Here is a 19828-nt window from a genome sequence, read left to right as displayed (position 1 = left end):
TTACCCTTCACATCCCTTCCCAGCCTCCCCCCTCCCCCCAATCCCAATCCTTCTCCTTCCCTCCCCCTTCCCCCCCCCGCACCGACATTGTAAAACTCATTTTGGACATGACAACTTGTACTTCTCATTGTTGCAACAAGTCCACCTGTATCCTTAAACAACTGGTTTTTCCCCATCTCCTCCACAAGTTATACTGACATCAAATATAGGGAAAGCGGGGGTTATACTGTGGGGGAGGGACATACAAAGCAACAAAGAGATAATCTTATAAATGCGTTAGAAACACATGCATGAAAGAAAAAAATTAAAATACATATCTAAGGGTTCATTTTCCTGACCTCACATTATCTGACCTTTTCCGCTTGACTCATACATATACTAGATATTGCAAATAAGGGAAACCATGGGACCTATGTTTCTTTGGGCCTGGCTTACTTCACTTAATATAATTTTTTCCAAGTTTTTCCATTTCCTAACAAATGGGGCAATGTCATTCTTTCTGATGGAGGCATAGAATTCCATTGTGTATATATACCACATTTTCTTGATCCATTCATCTGCTGATGGACATCTGGGTTGGTTCCATATCTTAGCTATGGTAAATAATGCTGCAATAAACATTGTTGTGCTGGTAGCTTTAGTGTGGTCTTGTTTGTAAACATTTGTGTAATTGCCCAAAAGTGGGATTGTTGGGTCATAGGGGAGATCTATGTGAAGTCTTTTGAGGAACCTCCATACTGCTTTCCAAAGTGGTTGAACAAGTTTACATTCCCACCAACAATGAAGTACGGTTCCTTTCTGTCCACATTCCCTCCAGCATCTGTTGATGTTAGAGTTCTTGATTTTTGCCATTCTAAATGGGGTGAGGTGATATCTCAATGTTGTTTTGATTTGCATTTCTTTTATGGCTAGGGATGTTGAACATTTCTTCATGTGTCAATTGGCCATTCTTCTTTCTTCTTCAGAGAAGTTTCTCTTTAAGTCTTTTGCCCACTTATTTATTGGGCAGTTGTTTCTTTGAAGATTTGTTGTTGGGGGGTTTAATTTTTTGAGTTCCAAGTATATTTTAGATATGAGACCCTTGTCCGTGGTATGGCTAGTAAAGATCTCCCAATCCGTGGGCCTTCTATTGATCTTGCTAGCTATGTCATTTACCCTGCAAAAGCTCTGCAACTTTATGCAATCCCATTTGTCCAACCTTTCTTTGATTTGTTGTGTTTCCGGGTCTCTATTCAAAAAATTTTGGCCTGAGCCAAGGAGACCTAGGGTTTCTCCTATTCCATCCTGTAATGTTTTCAGAGTGTCTGCTTTGCCTTCAAGGTCTTTGGAGTTGATTTTGGTGCAGGGTGATACATAAGGATCTAGCTTTAGTTTTCTACATGTAGTTAACCAATTTTGCCAGCACCATTTACTGAAGAGGCTGTCTTTCTTCCATTCTATTGTTTTAGCTCCCTTATCGAAGATTAGATGGCTATAGGTCTGTAGGTTAATTTCTGGGTTTTCAATTCTATTCCATTGGTCCTGAGGTCTGTTCTTATGCCAGTACCAAGCTGTTTTGATTACTATGGCTTTATAGTAGAGTTTGAAATTTGGTATTGATATTCCTCCAGCAGTGTTCTTTCCGTTGAGGAGCGTTTTTGGTATTCGGGGTCTTTTATTTCAACCTAATTCTTATGTTCACCCTAACCCTCACCCTGACCCTAAACCTCACCAAAACCCTTACCCGAACCCTAACCCGAACCCTAAACCTAACCCCAACCTTCACACTAATCCTAACCCTCACCATAACCCTAATCCTAACCCTAACACTAAGGCTCACCCTAACCCTAACCCTTAAACTCACCCTCAGTCTAACCCTCACTGTCACCCTAAACCTCACCCTAATCTTAACTCGCACCCACACCCTAACTCTCACCCTCACCCCAACCCTCACCCTCACCCTAACACGCACCCTCACCCTAAACATCATCCTAACAATACGCCTCACCCTAAACCAAAACATAACCCTCACCCTAACCCTAATCCTAACCCTCACACTCACCCCCCCACTCTCACCCTAAACTTAACCCTAAACTTCACACTATCCTTAACCCTAACCCTAACCCTAAATCACACACTAACCCTAATGCTACCCTGCACGCTAACCCTCAACCTATGCCTAACCCTAACCCTAAACCTCACCCTAATCCTCACCCTAATCCTCTGGCTAACCCTAAACCTAACCCTTACCTGAACCCTCACCGTAACCCTAACCCTAACCCTCACCCTCACCCTAATCCTTACCCTAAACCTCACACTCACCCTCACCATTACCCTCAAAATAACTCTAAACCTCAACCTAACCCTAACCCTAACCCTCATCATCACCCTAAGCCTAACCCTAACGCTAACCCTAACCCTAACCCTCAACCTAACCCTAACCCTCACCCTAATGCTAACCCTCACCGTAACCCTTACCCTCACAATAAAACCTCACCCAAACCTATACTAAACCCTCAACTTAACCATCAGCCTAAACCTAACCATTACCCTAACACTAAACGAAAACCTCACACTAAACCTAAACCTCAACCTAATCCTAACACAAACCCTAACCCATCACCCTCACCCTAAAGCTCACCCATACCATTACCCGAACCCGAACCCGAACCCTACACCTAACCCTAACCCTCACACTAATCCTAACCCTCAACCTAACCCTAATCCTACACCTCACCCAACACTAACCCTAACCCTAACCATCACCCTAACACTAACTCTAATCCTCACCCTGGCCCCAACCCTCATTGTAACCCTAACCGTCACCGTAATCCTAAACCTCAACCACACACTAACTCTCATACTCACCCGAAACGTCACACTCACACTAATCCTCACGCTCACGCTAAACATCATCCTAACCATAACCCTCACCCTAACCCTAAACCTATCCCTCACCCTAACCCTAACCCTTACCCTAACCTTCAGGCTCACCCTAGTCCTCTCCCTAACCCTAAACTTAACCCTTAACCTAACCATAGTACTCAACCTCACCCTCACCCTAACCCTAACCCTAACCCTCACCCTCAACCTCACCCTCAACCTAAGCCTAACCATAACCCTAACCTTAATCCTACCCTAACCCTAACCCTAATCCTAACCCTCACCCTAATCTTAACACTAACATTAACAATGACACTTACCCTAAACCTCAACTTAACACTAACCCTAACCCTAAACCTCACCCTCACGCTCCCCTTCACCCTAACACTTACCTGCACCCTAACCCTGACCCTCACACTAAAGATAACCCTCACCCTAACCCTAACCATACCCCTCAACCTAACCCTCATCCTAACACTAACCCTAAACCCAACCCTCACCCTAAACCTAACCCTTACCCTAACCCTCACCCTAACCCTCAACCTCACCCTCACCCTCAGCCTAACCCTAATCATAACCCTAACCATCAGCCTCAACCTAACCCTAACTCTAACCCTAACCCTAACCCTAACCCTCACCCTCACCCTAAACCTCACCCTAAACCTTACCCTCACCCTAACCCCAATGCTAACCCTAACCTTCACGCTAAGAGTAACCCAAATCCTCACCCTAAACATAAACCTAACCCTAAACCTAACCCTCAAACTAAACCTAAACCTCACCATTACCCTAACCTTTACCGTAACCGTAACCCTCACCCTAACCCTAATCCTCACACTAAACCTTAGCCTCACCCTCACATTCACTCTCAAGCTAACCCTAAACCTCAACTTAACCCTAATCTTAACCCTCCCCATCACCCTCACCCTAAGCCTAACCCTAACCCTAATCCTAACACTCACCCTAACCCTAAACCTCACCCTAACCCTAACCCTCTCCATAACCCTAACCCTCACATTAACCCTCACCCTCACCCTAACCTTAACCCTAAACTTAACCCTCAGCCTTAACCTAACCCTAACCCTAACCCTCATGCTCAACTTGAGTCAGCCTAAACCTAACCCTTACCCTAACACTAACCGAAACCCTCACACTAAACCTAACCCTCACCATAACCCTAAACCTAACCCTAACCCTTACACTAAATGTAAACCTCACATTAACCCTAATCCTACCCCTCAGCCTAACCCTCACCCTAACCCTAACCGTAACCTTAAGCCTCACCCTATCCCTAACCCTAACCCTAACCCTCACCCTAAAACTCACCCTAAACATTACCCTCACCCTAACCCAATGCTAACCCTAACCTTCACGCTAACAGTAAACCTAATCCTCACCCTCAACATAAATCTAACCCTAAACCTAACCCTCACACTAAACCTAACCCTCACCCTTACCCTAACCTTTACCGTAACCCTAACCCTACACCTAACCCTCACCCTTACCCCAATCCTCACACTAAACTTACCCTCACTCTCAAACTTACCCTCAAACAAACCCTAAACGTCAGCCTATCCCTAACCCTAAACCTCACCATCACCCTCACCCTAAGCCTAAGCCTAACCCTAACCCTAACCCTAACCCTCACCCTAAACCTATCCCTAACATTTACCATAATACTCTCCCTAACCCTCACCTTAACACTAACCCTAACCCTAACACTCACCCTCACGCTAAACCTAACTCTAACCCTTACCCTCACCCTAAACCTAACCCACACACTAAATATAACCCTCACCCTAACCCTTACCCTAACCCTAACCCTCACCCTCACCTTAACCCTAAACCTAAATCTAACCGACACCCTAACCATCACCCTAACCCTAACCCTAAACCTAACCCTCATCCTCACCCTAACACTCACGCTCACCCTCACCCTAACCTTAATCCTAACCATCACACTAAACTTAACCCTCAAACTAACTCATACCCTACCCCTCACCCTAACCCACAACCTAAGCCTAACCCTAATCCTCACACTCATCCTAATCCTAACCCTCACACGAACCCTCACACTAACCATTGCCCGAACCCTAACCCTAAACGTCACCCTCAACCTAATCCTCATCCTCACCCTAAACCTAAGCCTAACCTCACCCTAAATCTTACCCTCACACTACCCTAACCCTAACACTAACCCGAACACTCACTCTAACCCTAACACTCGCTCAAACCCTAATCCTAACACTAAACCGAACCCTCACCCTAACCCTCACGCTCATCCTAATCCCCTCCCTCACCCTAACACTAACCCTTACCCTAACCATAACCCTCACCCTCATCCTCACCCTAACCCTAATCCTAAACTTCACCCTCAACCTCACCCTCACCCTCAGCCTCACCCTAACTCTAACCCTTACCCTACCGCTCAGCTTAACCCTAACCCTTTCCCTAACCCTCACCCTCAAACTGACCCAAATCCTTACCCTAACCCTTAGCCTAAACCTCACCCTAACACTAAACCTCACGCTAACCCTTACCCTCACCCTAACCCAAAACCTACCTTAACCCTAACTCTCACACTAACCTTAACACTCACCCTAATCCTAAACCTAAACCTAACCCTCACCCTCGCCCTAAACCTCACCCTAACCCTTATCCTCACCCTACTCTGACCCTAACCCTATCCCTACCTGTCATCCTAAAACTAGCACTCACACAAAACCTAAGCCTATCACTAACCTTCACCCTCAACCTAAATTTCACCTAACCCTAACCCTAACCCTAACCCTCACCCTACACCTCACCCTAACACTAACACTAACCATAACCCTCACCCTCAACCTAGCCCTCACCCTAAACCAAACCCTAACCCTAACCCTCACCCTAACCCTAACATTCACCCTAACCCTCACCCTCACCCCCACCCTAATCAGCACCCTAAACCTAACCCTAAAATTAAACCTAACCTTCAAACTAACCCTCACTCTTACCCTAACCCTAAACCTAAACCTAACCCTAACCCTGACCCTAATTCTCACTTTACCCCTAACTTTAATCCTCACCCTCATCCTAATCCTTACCCTCACCCTCACCCACAAGCTAACCTTAATGCGAACCCTAACAATCATCCTAACCCTCACCCTAAAACTAATGCTAACCCAAAAACTCACCCTCACCCTAACCCTCACCCGAAACCTTACCCTCGCCCTAACCCTAAATTTAACCCTCACACTAAACCTAACCCTCACCCGGACCCTAAATCTACTATTCAGCCTAACCCTAAATTTAAACCTAATCCTCACCGTATCCCTAAACCTAACTCTAAACCTCACCCTCTCCCTAGACCTCACCCTAAACTTAAGACTAAACCTAACCCTATCCCTAAACCTCACCCGAACCCTAAACCTCACCCTCACCCTAAACATCACCCTAACCATAACTCTAACCCTCACCCTAACGCTCACCCTAACCCTACCCTAAACCTCACCCTAAACCTCACTCTAACCCTAACCTTAACCCTCACCGTCAACCTCACCCTCACCCTATCCCTCACCCTAATCCTAACCCTAACGCTAAACCACACCCTAACCCTAACGATACTCCTCACACTAACACTCAACCTATCCCTGACCCTAACCCTAAACCTCACCCTAACCCTCACCCTAACCCTAACCCTAAGCCTCAAACTAAACCTAGCCCTCACCCTAATCCTAAACCTCAACCTAATCCTCTGTCTAACCCTAAACCTAACCCTTACTTAACCTAAACCCTCACCTCAGCCTCACCCTAAATCTAATACTAAACCTTCCCCTCAGCTTAACCCTCACCCTAACCCTAACCCGCACCCTCAACCTGAACCAAATCCTTACCCTAATTCTTAGCCTAACCCTCACCCTCACCCTAACCCTCACCCTAACAGTTACCCTCACCCTAACCCAAAACCTAACCCTAACCCTAACTCTCACACTAAACCATAACACTCACCCTAATACTAAATCTAAACCTCACCTTAACCCTCACCTTAACAATAACCGTAAACCTAACCCTAACTGTAACCCTCACCCTACTACTCAGCCTAACCCTTACCCAAAACCTAACACTCACCATCATCCTAAACCTCGCCCTAAAACTTATCCTCACCCTACTCTAACCATAACCCTAACCCTAACCCTAACCCTAACACTCACTCAAACCCTAATCCTAATCCTCACCCTCAGGCTAACCCTCACTGTCACCCTAACCCTCACCCTAATCTTAACTCTCACCCACACCCTAACTCCCACTCTCACCCCAACCCTCACCCTCACCCTAACCCTCAACCTCACCCTAAACATCATCCTAATAATAAGCCTCACTCTAAACCTAAACCTAACCCTCACCCTAACCCTAACCCTAAACCTAACCCTCACCCCACCCTAATCCTCTCCATAAACCTAACCATAACCCTTACCCTAACCCTAACCCTCACCCTCACCCTCACCCTCACCCTCACCCTAAGCCTCACGCTCACCCTTGCCCTCACCATAACCCTAACTCTAACCCTAACCGTAAACTTCACCCTTATATTCAGCCAAACGCTAACCCTAACGTTAATCCTAAACCTCACCCTAAACCTCACCCTACCACCCACCCTAACACTAACCCTAAACCTAACACTCACCCTCATCCCAAACGTCACCCTAACCCTTATTCTCACCCTACTCTAACCCTAAACCTAATCCTAACCATCAACCTAACCCTAACACTCACCAAAACCCTAAGCCTAACACCAACCCTAACCTCACCCTAAACTTCACCTTCAACCTAGCCCTAACCCTAAACCTCACCCTACACCTCAACCTAACCCTAACCCTAAACCTAACCTTCACCCTCATCCTAAACCTCACCCTGAACCTTATCCTCAACCTACTCTAACCCTCAACCTAACCCTAACCCTCACCCTTACCCTAACACTCACTCAAAACCTTAGCCTAATCCTCACCATCAGCCTAACCCTCACTGTCACCCCAACCCTCACCCTAATCTTAACTCTCACTCACACTCTTACTCCCACTCTCACCCCAACCCTCACCCTCACCCTAACACTCAATCTCACCCTAAACATCATCCTAACAATAAGCCTCACACTAAACATAAACCTAACCCTCACACTAACCCTAACCCTCAGCCTAACCCTCACGCCACCCTAATCCTCTCCATAAACCTAACCATAACCCTTACCCTAACGCTAACCCTCACCCTCACCCTAAGCCTCACGCTCACCCTAACCAAAACTCTAACCCTAACCGTAAACTTCACCCTTATATTCAGCCAAACGCTAACCCTAACGTTAATCCTAAACCTCACCCTAACCCTCACCCTACCACCAACCCTAACACTAACTGTAAACCTAACCCTCACCCTCACCCTAAACCTCACCCTAACACTTATTCTCACCCTACTCTAACCCTAAACCTAATACTAACCATCAACCTAACCCTAACACTCACGAAAACCCTAAGCGTAACACCAACCCTAACCTCACCCTAAACCTCACCCTCCACCTAGCCCTAACCCTATCCCTCACCCTACACTTCAACCTAACCCTAACACTAAACCTAACCCTCACCCTCACCGAAAACTCATCTAAACCCTTAACTTCACCCTAAACCTCAACCTCACCCTAACCCTAACTCTAACCCCAACCCTCACCCTAACAATCACCATGAACCTAACCTTAACCCTAACCCTCACCCTCAACCAAACACTCTCCCTAACCCTAACCCTAACCCTAACCCTCAGCCTCACCCTAAACCTAACCTGCACCCTAACCTTCACCCTCACCCTAATCCTAAACCTACCCCACTCTCTAACCCTCATCCTAACCCTAAACCTAAGCCTAACTTTAACCGTAACACTAACCCTAACCCTTACCCTCACACTCACACTCACCCTCAGCCTAACCCTAACAATCACCCTAACCCTTACCCTTACCCTACCCTAATCCTAACCCTAACCCTCATCCTAACCCTAACACTCACCCTAACCCTAACCCTAAAACTAACAGTATCCCTAAAGCTAACCTTGATCCACACCATAATCCTTAACCTCACCTGAACACTCACACTCACACTAACCCACACCCTCACCATAAACATCACACTAACTCTAACACTCCCCCTAAAATTAATCCTAACAATAACCCTCAAAATCATGCTAACCCTAATCCTAACCCTAACCTTAACACTCACATAAATCTACAGCTAAAAATAACCCTAACCTTATCCCTAAACCTCAGCCTCACGCTAAACCTAACACTCACACTATCCCTCACCCTTGCCCTAAACCTCACCCGTACGCTAAACCTAACACTAAACCTCATCCTCACCTAATCTTCACACTAAACCTTACCCTCACCCTCACCCTTACCCTCACACTAAGACTAAACCTCAACCTTACCAATAGCCTAACGCTAACCCTAAATCTAAACCTAACCCTCATCATCACCCTTAACCTCAGCCTAACCCTTACCCTAACACTAATCCAAACCCTTACCCTCACCCTAAAACTCAACCTCACCCTCACCCTCATCTTAACACTAACCCTAACCCTAAACCTCACCCTAACCCTCACCCTAACCCTAATACTAACCCTAACACTCACCCTCACCATAACACTCATCTGAACCCTTGCCCTCACCCTAACCATAACCCTCACCCTAACCCTCGCTCTAAACCTAACCCACACACTAACACTATCCCTAACCCTAACCCTCACACTAAACCTAACGCTCATGCTAACATTAACCCTACCCTTGAGCCTAACCCTCACACTAACCCTAACCCTAATGCTAGACCTCACCCTATCCCTAAGCCTAATCCTAACCCTCAACCTCACCGTAGCCCTCAGCTAACACTAACCCTAATCCTAACCCTCACTCTCACCCTAACCCTAACACTCACCCTAAACCTAAACCTCAGCCTGAACCTATCCCTCAGCCTAACCCTAACCCTCACCCTCCCACTAACCCTCACTAAAACCAAAACCCTAACCCTCACCCTAACCCTCACCCTAACCCTGACCCTCACACTAACCTCCAACCCAAACTAAACCTAACTTTCACCTTAATCCTAACCCTTACACTAAGCCATTCCCTCACCCTCACCCTCACCCTAACCCTAACCCTACCCCTAACCCTAACGCTGACCCTCACCTTAATCCTAACCCTAACCCTCACACTAACCCTAATCCTTACCATAACCCTAACCCTAACCCTCAGCCTCACCCTAACTCTCACCCTAACCCTTACCCTCAACTTAACCCTAACTCTAACCCTAACCCTAAACCTCATACTAAACCTAACCGTATCACTAAAGCTAACCCTAACCCTATCCGTAACCTCACCCCCACACTCACCCTTAGCTTCAGCCTAAACCTAGCCCTAACACTAATCCTAACCTAACCCTCACCCGCAGCCTTTCCCTAAACCTAACGCTAACCCTAACCCTCACCCTAACTCTAAAGCCAAAAATAACCCTATCCTAATCCTAATCCCAAACCTCACCCTAACCCTAACCCGAAACCTAACCCTCACCCCAACTCTAACCCTAACCCTCACCCTAAACCTAACCCTAATCCTCACCCTCACCATAATTTAGTGTGACCCTCACACTAAATCTAACCCCAACATTAACATAACCCTCACCCTAACCCTAACCCTATCCCTCACCCTCACCATAATCCTCACCGTAAACCTTACCCTCACCCTCACCCTTACCCTCAAACTAAACCTAACCCTCAACCTAACACTAACCCTAAACCTAACCCTCACCCTCACTCTCACCCTAAACCTAACCCTGACCTTCACAGTATCCCTAACCCTAATCCTTATCCTCACCCTAACCCTAATGCTAACCCTAACCCTAACCCTCACACTCACCCTAACCCTCACCCTAACCCTCACCCTCACCCTAACCCTCACCCTAAGCCTAACCCTCACCTGAACCCTAACCCTCAAACTAAACCTAACCCTCACACTAACCATAAACTTACCCCTCAGTCTAACCCTCACCCTAACCCTAACCCTAACCCTAAACCTCACCCTATCCCTAAACCTAAACCTAACCCTCAGCCTCACCCTAGCCCTCACCCTAATACTTACCCTAACCCTCACCATAAACATCACCCTCTCTAACCCTCATTCTCAACCTCACCCTCAGACTAAACCTAACCCTAAAGCTAATCCTAACCCTCACCTTCACACTCAACCTCAAACTAACTCTAACCCTAACCCTAACCCTACACCTCAACCTAAGCCTCCCCGTCACCCTAGACCACACCCTAACCATAACCCTAACCCTCACCCTAAACATTACCCTCACCCTCACCCTAACCCTCACCCGCACCCTAACCCTAACCCTAACCCTTACCCTAACCATCACTCTAACTCTAACGCTAACCCTCACACTACCCCTCACTCTAACGCTAACCCAAAACTTCAACCTCACCCGAACACTTACCCATACCCTTGCCCTGACACTAACTCTCACCCTAACCCGAACAATCCCAGTAAACCTAACCCTCACCCTTACCCTAAACCTACCCCTCAGCCTAACGCTCACACTGACCCAAACCCAAAAACTAATCCGCACACTATCCCTAACGCTAACCGTAACCCTCACCTTAACCCTAACCCTAACACTAACCTTAACCCTAACCCTCACCTAAGCCTAACCCTCATCCTCACCATAACCCTCATCCTCACCCTAAGCCTAACCCTCACCCTAACGCTAACCCTCACCCTACATCACCATAACACTAACACTAACCTAAGCCTCACCCTCACACTAATCCTCACCCTAAACCTTACCTTCACCCTCACCGTTACACTCACACTAACCCTAACCATCAACCTAAACCTAAACCAAACCGTAACCCTCACGATCGCCCTCACCCACAGCCTAACTCTAACCCTAACCCTAACACTGACCCTCACCCTCTCCCTACACTCACCATCACCCTCACCCTCACACTAACCCTAATGGAGGCCCTAACCCTCACCTTAAACCTAACGCTCACCTGAATCTTAACCCTAATCCTCAAACTCACCCTCACCCTAAACTAAACCCTAACGCTAACACTCACCCTAACCATAATGCTAACCTAACCCTCACCCTCACCCTAATCCTCACCCTAACTCTAACCCTACCCTCAGCAAACCCTCACACTAATCCTAACCCTCACACTAAACCTAAACTTCACCCTAAACCTAACACTAACCCTAACCCTCACACTAAACCTAACACTCACCCTAACCCTAACCCCCACACGAAACCTCACCCTCACCCTCACCCTAGCCCTCACACTAACACTAACCCTAAACCTAACCTTAATGCTAACCCTAACACTCACCGTAACCCTAACCCTCACCATGAACCTAACCCTCAGCCTAACCCTAAACCTATTCGTAACCCTAAACCTTACCCTGACCCTAACTTAACCCTAACCCCAACACTCACCCTACACCTTACCATAACCCTAAACCTAACCCTAACCCACACCCAGACCCAAACCCTCACCCTAACACTTACCCACACAATAACACTCACCCTAAGCCTAACCCTAATCTAACCCTCACACTAAACCTAACCCTCACCCTAACCCTAACCCTCACACTAAACCTAAACCTCATGCTAACCCTAACCCTACCCTCAGCCTAACCCTAACCCTAACCCTAACCCTAACCCTAAACCTCACCCTATCCCTAACCTTAACCCATAACCTCACCCTCACCCTAGCCCTCAACCGAACACTAACACTAACCTTAAACCTAACCCTCACCCTAACCGTCACCCTCACCCTAACCGTAACCCTCACGCTCATGCTAACCCTCAGCCTAAACCTAACCCTAAATTTAATCCTAACCCTAAACCTCACCCTCACCCCAACCCTAACTCTAAAGTTAACTGTAACCCTAATACTCAACCTAATGCTAATGCTAACCCTAAACCTCAACCTCAAACTAAACCTCACCAAAACCCTTACCCGAACCCTAACCCGAACCCCAAACTTAACACCAAGGCTCACAATAATCCTAACCCTCACCATACCCCTAATCCTAACCCTCACACTAACCCTCACGATAACACTAAACCTAAACCTATCCCTCACCCTAACCCTAACCCTAAACCTCTCCCTCAGCCTAACCCTCACTGTCACCCTAACCCTCATCCTAATCTTAACTCTCACCCACACCCTAACTCTCACCGTCACCCCAACCCTCACCCTCAACCGAACACTCACCCTCACCCTAAACATCATCTTAACAATAAACCTCACCCTCACCCTCACCCTAAGCCTCACGCTCACCCTAGCCTTAACCCTAAACCTAACTCTAACCCTAAACCTAACCTTCACCCTCACACTAAGCCTAACCATAACTCTAACGGTAATCCTAACCCTTAACACTCACCCTCACTCTAACCCTAACCCTAAATTTAACCCTCACCCTAAGCAAATCCCTCACCCTAATCTTCACTCTAACACTAACCCTAATCCTAACCCTCAACTTTACGCTAAACCTCACCCTAACCCTAAACCTAACCCTCACACTAACCCTCACCCTAACACTCACTCTAACTCTAACCCTCACTCTCACCCTAACCTTCACCCTAACACTTACAGTCACCCTAACCCTAACCCTAACCCTAACTCTACTCTCACACTAAACCTAAATTTAACCCGAACCCTAACCCTAACCCTCGACCTCACCCTCACCCTAATCCTAACCCTAAACTTGACGCTAACCCTCACCCTAACCTTAAATCTAACACTCACACTAACCCTCACCCTAACACTCACTAACCCTAACCCTCACTCTCACCCTAAACCTCACCCTAAACTTTACCCTCACCCTAACCCTAACTCTAACTCTAACTCTAACCCTCACACTAAACCTAACTTTCACCCTAACCCTAACCCTACCCCTCAACCTAACCCTCACCCTCACCCTAACCCTAAGCCTCTCCCTAACCCAAACACTAACCGTAACCTTCATCCACAACTGAGCCCTCACCCTAAACCTAATCCTAACCCTAAACCTAAAATTCACTCTAACCCTCACCCTCAACCCCACCCTAACTCTCACCCTAAACCTAACTCTAACATTAACCCTCACCCGCACCCTTTCTCTCACCCTTAACCTAACCCTTAACCTAAACCTAACCTTAACCCTGACTCTAAATCTCACCCTAACCCTAACCTTAACCCTCACACATACCCTCACCCTAACCCTCAACCTCACACACATGCTAACTTTAACGCTAACTCTAACCATCACCCTAACCCTCAGCCTAACCCTATTGCTAAACCAAACACTCACCCTCACCCTAACCCTCATCCGACCCCATAACCTCACCCTAACCCTAACCATAACCCTCACACTAAACCTAACCCTCACACTAAAACTAACTCTACCACTCAGGCTAACCCTCACCCTAACCCTAACCCTAATCCTCACCCTATCCCTAACCCTAACCCTAAACCTCACCCCCACCCAAGACCTCACCCTAACCCTAACACAAACCATCACTCTAACCCTAACTCTCACCCTAGATATAACCCTCACGTTCACCCTAAATCTCAACCTAACCCTGACCCTAACCCTCACACTAACTATCACCCTAACCTAAAACCTAAGCCTCACCCTAAACCTCACTCTAACCCCAACCATAACCCTAAACCTCACCCTCACCCTTACCCTGACCCTATCCCTCACAATAACCCTATTCCTTACCATAACCCACACCCTAACCCTAACGCTAACCCTCATGCTAAATTTCAACATATCATTAATCATAACCCTAACATTCACCTTAACCCTCACCCTAACCATAAACCTCACACTAACCCTCTCTCTAACCCTAACCCTAACCTTAACCCTCCCCTACCTCTCTCCTTACCCTAACACTTACTGTGACCCTATATCTCACCCTAACCCTAACCCTAACCCTAAAACTAACCCTCACCCTAACCCTAACGCTACCCCTCACGCTAAACCTCAACTTATCCCTAACCCTAATCCTAAACCTCACCCTCACCCTAACCCTAACCCTCAACCTAAACCTAACTCTCAACCTAAACCTAACCCTCATCCTAATCCTCACCCTTACCCTAATCCTCTGGCTAACCCTAAACCTAACCCTTACTTAACGAAACCTTCACCCTCAGCCTCACCCTAACTCTAACCCTAACCCTACCCCTCAGCTTAATCCCCAGCCTAACCCTAACCCTCACCGTCAACCTGACCCAAATCCTTAAACTAACCCTTAGCCTAAACCTCACCCTCACCCTAACCCTCACCCTAATCCTTACCCTCACCCTAACCCAAAACCTAACACTAACCCTAACTCTCACACTAACGCTAACACTCACCCTAACCCTAACCGTAACACTAAACCTAAACTTCACCCTAACCCTCACCCTAACAATTACCGTAAACCTAACCCTAACCCTAATCCTCACCCTACCATTCATCCTAAACCTAACCCTAAACCTAACCCTCACCCTCACCCTAAACCTCACCCTAACCCTTATCCTCACCCTACTCTAAACCTAAACCTAACCCTAACTGTCACTCTAATCCTAACACTCACCCAAACCCAAAGCCTAACACTAACCCTAACCCTCACCCTAAACCTCTCCTAAAACTAACCCTAAACCTAACCCTCACCCTAAAACTCAATCTAACCCTATCACTAAACCTAACTCTCACACTCACCCTAAGACTCACCCTAACCCTTAACCTCACCCTAAACCTCAACCTCACCCTAACCCTAACACTAACCCCAACCTTCAACCTAACCCTCACCATAACCCAACCCTAACCCTAACCCTCAACCTTACCCAAACCCTCTCCCTAACCCTAACCCTAACCCTAACCCTCACCCTCACCCTTACCCTAACCTTCACCCTCACCTTCACCCTCACCCTAATCCTAAACTTACCCCTCTCCCTAACCCTCATCCTAACCCTAACCTAAGCCTAACATTAACCGTAACACTAACCCTAACCCTTACACTCATACTCACACTCATCCTCAGCCAAACACTAACAATCACCCTAACCCTTACACTCACCCTACCATAACCTTAATGCTAACCCTCACCCTAACCCTAACCCTAACCCTAAAACTCACACTAACCCTACCCCTACCCCTAACCTAGCCCTCACCCTAACGCTAACCCTCATCCACACCCTAATCCTTACCCTCACGCGAACACTCACCCTCACACTAACCCACACCCTCACCATAAACATCACCCTAACTCAAACACTCACCCTAACCCTAAACCTAACCCTAACCCTCAAACTCATGCTCACCCTAATCCTAACCCTCACATAACTCTATAGCTAACAATAACCTTAACCCTAACCCTAACCCTAAACCTCACAATAACCCTAACCCTAAACCTCACCCTATACCTCACCCTTACCCTAACACTCACCATAACACTAATCCTAACACTAACCCTCACGCTCACCCTAATCTTCAACCTAAACCTTACCCTCACACTCATACTTACCCTCACACTAAGCCTAACGCACAACCTAACCCTAAACCTAACCCTCCGCATCTCCCTTACTCTCAGCCTAACCCTAACCCTAACCCTAATCCTAACCCTAACCCTCACCCTCACCCTCAACCTAACCCTCAATCTCACACTCACCCTCACCCTAACACTACCCCTAACCGTAAACCTCACCCTACCCCTAAAGCTCACCCTAAACTTAACCCTAAACGTCACACTCACCCTCACCCTAAACCTAACCCTCACCCTAACCCTCACCCTAACCCTAATACTAACCCTATCACTCACCCTCAACATAACCCTCATCTGAACACTTAACCTCACCCTAATCCTAACCCTAACCCTAACCCTCACCCTAAACCTAACCCTCTGCTAACCCTAACCCTAATGCTATACCACACCTTATCCCTAACCCTAACTCTAACCCTCAACCTCACCCTAGCCCTCAGCTAACACTAACCTTAATCCTAACCCTCACCCTCACCCTCACCCTAACACTCAACCTAAACCTAACCCTCACCTTGAAGCTAACCCTCAGGCTAACCCTAACCGTAAACCCCAACCTCCCACTAACCCTCACTCTAACCAAAACCCTAACTCTCACCCTAACCCTACGCCTCAACATAACAATGACCCTAAGCCTAAACCTCACCCTCACCCTAACCCTCACGATAACAATTACCCTCACCCTAACCTAAACCTAACTTTCATCTTAATCCTGACCCTTAAATTAAACCTATCCCACACCCTCATCCTAACCCTAACCATTACCCTAACCCTAAACCTCACCTTAAGATTAACCCTAACCCTAAACCTAACCCTCACCATCACCCTAATCCTAACCCTAAACCTCACACTCAACCTCACCCTCAGCCTAACACTAACACTAACCATAACCCTCATCCGCACCCAAACTCTAACCTTACCCTCACCCTCAACCTCAACCTCACTCTCACCCTAAACCTAAACCTAACCTGCACTCTATCCCTAACCCTAATCCTTATCCTCACCCTAAATCTAATACTAACCCTTACCATAAACCTCACACTAACCCTAACCCACACCCTAACCCTAACCCTAAACCTCACCCTCAACATAACCCTCATCCTAACCCTTACCCTCAGCCAAACCCTAACTCTAACCCTAACCCTAACACTCAAAATAAAACTAAACCTCGCTCTAACCCTAACCCTAACCCTTTCTGTAACGCTCAAACCCACACTCACCCTTACCTTCAGCCTAACCCTAACTCTAACACTAATCCTAAACCTAACCCTCACCCTCAGGCTCATCCTAAACCTAACCCTAACCCTAACCCTCAGCCTAACTCTAAAGCTAACATAACCCTATCCCTAATCCTAACCCTAAACCTCACCATAACCCTAACCCTAAACCTAACCCTCACCCTAATCCCAACCCTAACCCTAACGCTCACACTAACCTAAACCCTAATCCTCACCCTCACCATAAACCTAACCCTAACCCTAACTCTCACTCTAAACCTATCCCTCACCCTTCACCCTTACCCTAACCCTCACCTTAACCCTAACTCTAATCCTCACCCTCACCCTAATCCTAACCCTAAACCTTATCTTCACCCTCGCCCTTACCCTCAAACTAACCCTAAACCTCAACCTAACCCTAACTCTAACACTCACCATCACCCTCACACTAAACCTAACCCTGAACTTAACCCTAACCCTAACCCTCACCCTAACCCTAACCCTCACCCTAAACCAACCCCTCACCCTAAAACTTACCCTCACTTACACTCATCATAAACCTAACCCTAAGCCTCACACTAACCCTAACCCTCAACCTAACCATAACCCTAACCCTAACTCTAACCCTAATCCTCACCATAAACCTTAGCCTCACCCTAACACTTACCCTCAAACTAAACCTAAACCTCAACCTAACCCTAAACCTAACCCTCATTATCACCCTCACCCTAAACCTAACCTTAACCTTAACCCTAACCCTAACCCTCACCTAACCATAACCCTCACCCTAACCCTAACCCTCACACTAACACTTACCCTCACTTACCATCACCCTAAACCTAACCCTAACCCTCACACTAACCCTAACTCTCACCCTAACCCTAACCCTCACCCTGAAACTAATCCTCATCCTAACCCTAACCCTAAACCTCACACTAACCCTAATCCTAACCCTCACCCTAAGCATCACCCAAAACCTCACCCTAACCCTCAACTTAACCCTATCACTAACAGTAACCCTAACCCAAAACCTAGACCTCACCCTAACCCTAACTCTAACCCTCAGCCTCACAAAGATCCTAACCCTCAACTTCACCCCAACTCTCACCCTCACCCTAACACTCACCCTCACCCTAAACCTCACCCTAACACTAACCCTCAGCCTATCCCTAACCCTCACCCTCACACTGACCCTAACCCTCACCGTCACCCTAATCCTCACCCTAAACCTAAACTTACCCAAACCCTCACCCTCACCCTAAACTTCACCCTCAACCTAGGCCTCACCCTAACACTAACCCTAACCTTAACCCTTAAAGGAAACCTAATCCTCAAACTCACCCTCATCCAAACCCTCTCCCTAACCCTAAACCTAACACTAACCCTCACCCTAACACTAACCCTTAACCTTACCCTCACCCTAACACTCACCCATACCCTATCCATAACCCTCTCCCTAACCCTCACCCTAATCCTAACACTCACCCTCACCCTCACCCTCACCCTCACCCTCACACTAACTCTACCCCTCACCCTCACCCTCACACTTACCCTAACCCTAAACTTCACCCTAACACTAATGCTAACCCTAATCCTCACCCTAAACTTAACCCTAAACCTAATCCTCATCCTCACCCTCAGCCTAACCCTCACCCTAACTCTAACCCTAATGCTCACACTAACCCTCACCCTAAAATTAACCCTAACCCTCATCCTAAATCTAACCCTAACCCTTACCCTTACCCTCACCCTTACCCTAATCCTAACCCTCACCCTAACCCTAACTCTCACCCTAAAACTAATGCTAACCCTAATCCTCACCCTAAACCTAAGCCTCACCCTCACCCTCACCCTCAGCCTAACACTCACACTAACTCTAACCCTAACCCTCACCCTAAGCCTCACCCTAAACTTAACCCTAAGCCTCATCCTAAATCTTACCCTAACCCTAACCCTCACCCTAACCCTAACCCTTACCTAACCCAAACCGTACACCTCACCCTCAACATAACCATAACCCTAAACCTAAACTTCAACCAAACCGTCAACCTAACCCTAACGCTAACCCAAACCCTCCCCCTCACCTTAAACCTCACACTAAACCTTACCGTCACCCTAACCCTAAACCTAACCCTAACTCTACCACTAATCCTAACCCTAACCCTAACTGTA

This window comes from Dipodomys merriami, unplaced genomic scaffold (assembly GCF_024711535.1).
Source record: "Dipodomys merriami isolate MVZ:Mamm:240054 unplaced genomic scaffold, mDipMer1.0.p SCAF_83, whole genome shotgun sequence".
Classification (NCBI taxonomy): domain Eukaryota; kingdom Metazoa; phylum Chordata; class Mammalia; order Rodentia; family Heteromyidae; genus Dipodomys; species Dipodomys merriami.
This window is presented reverse-complemented; position numbering follows the sequence as displayed.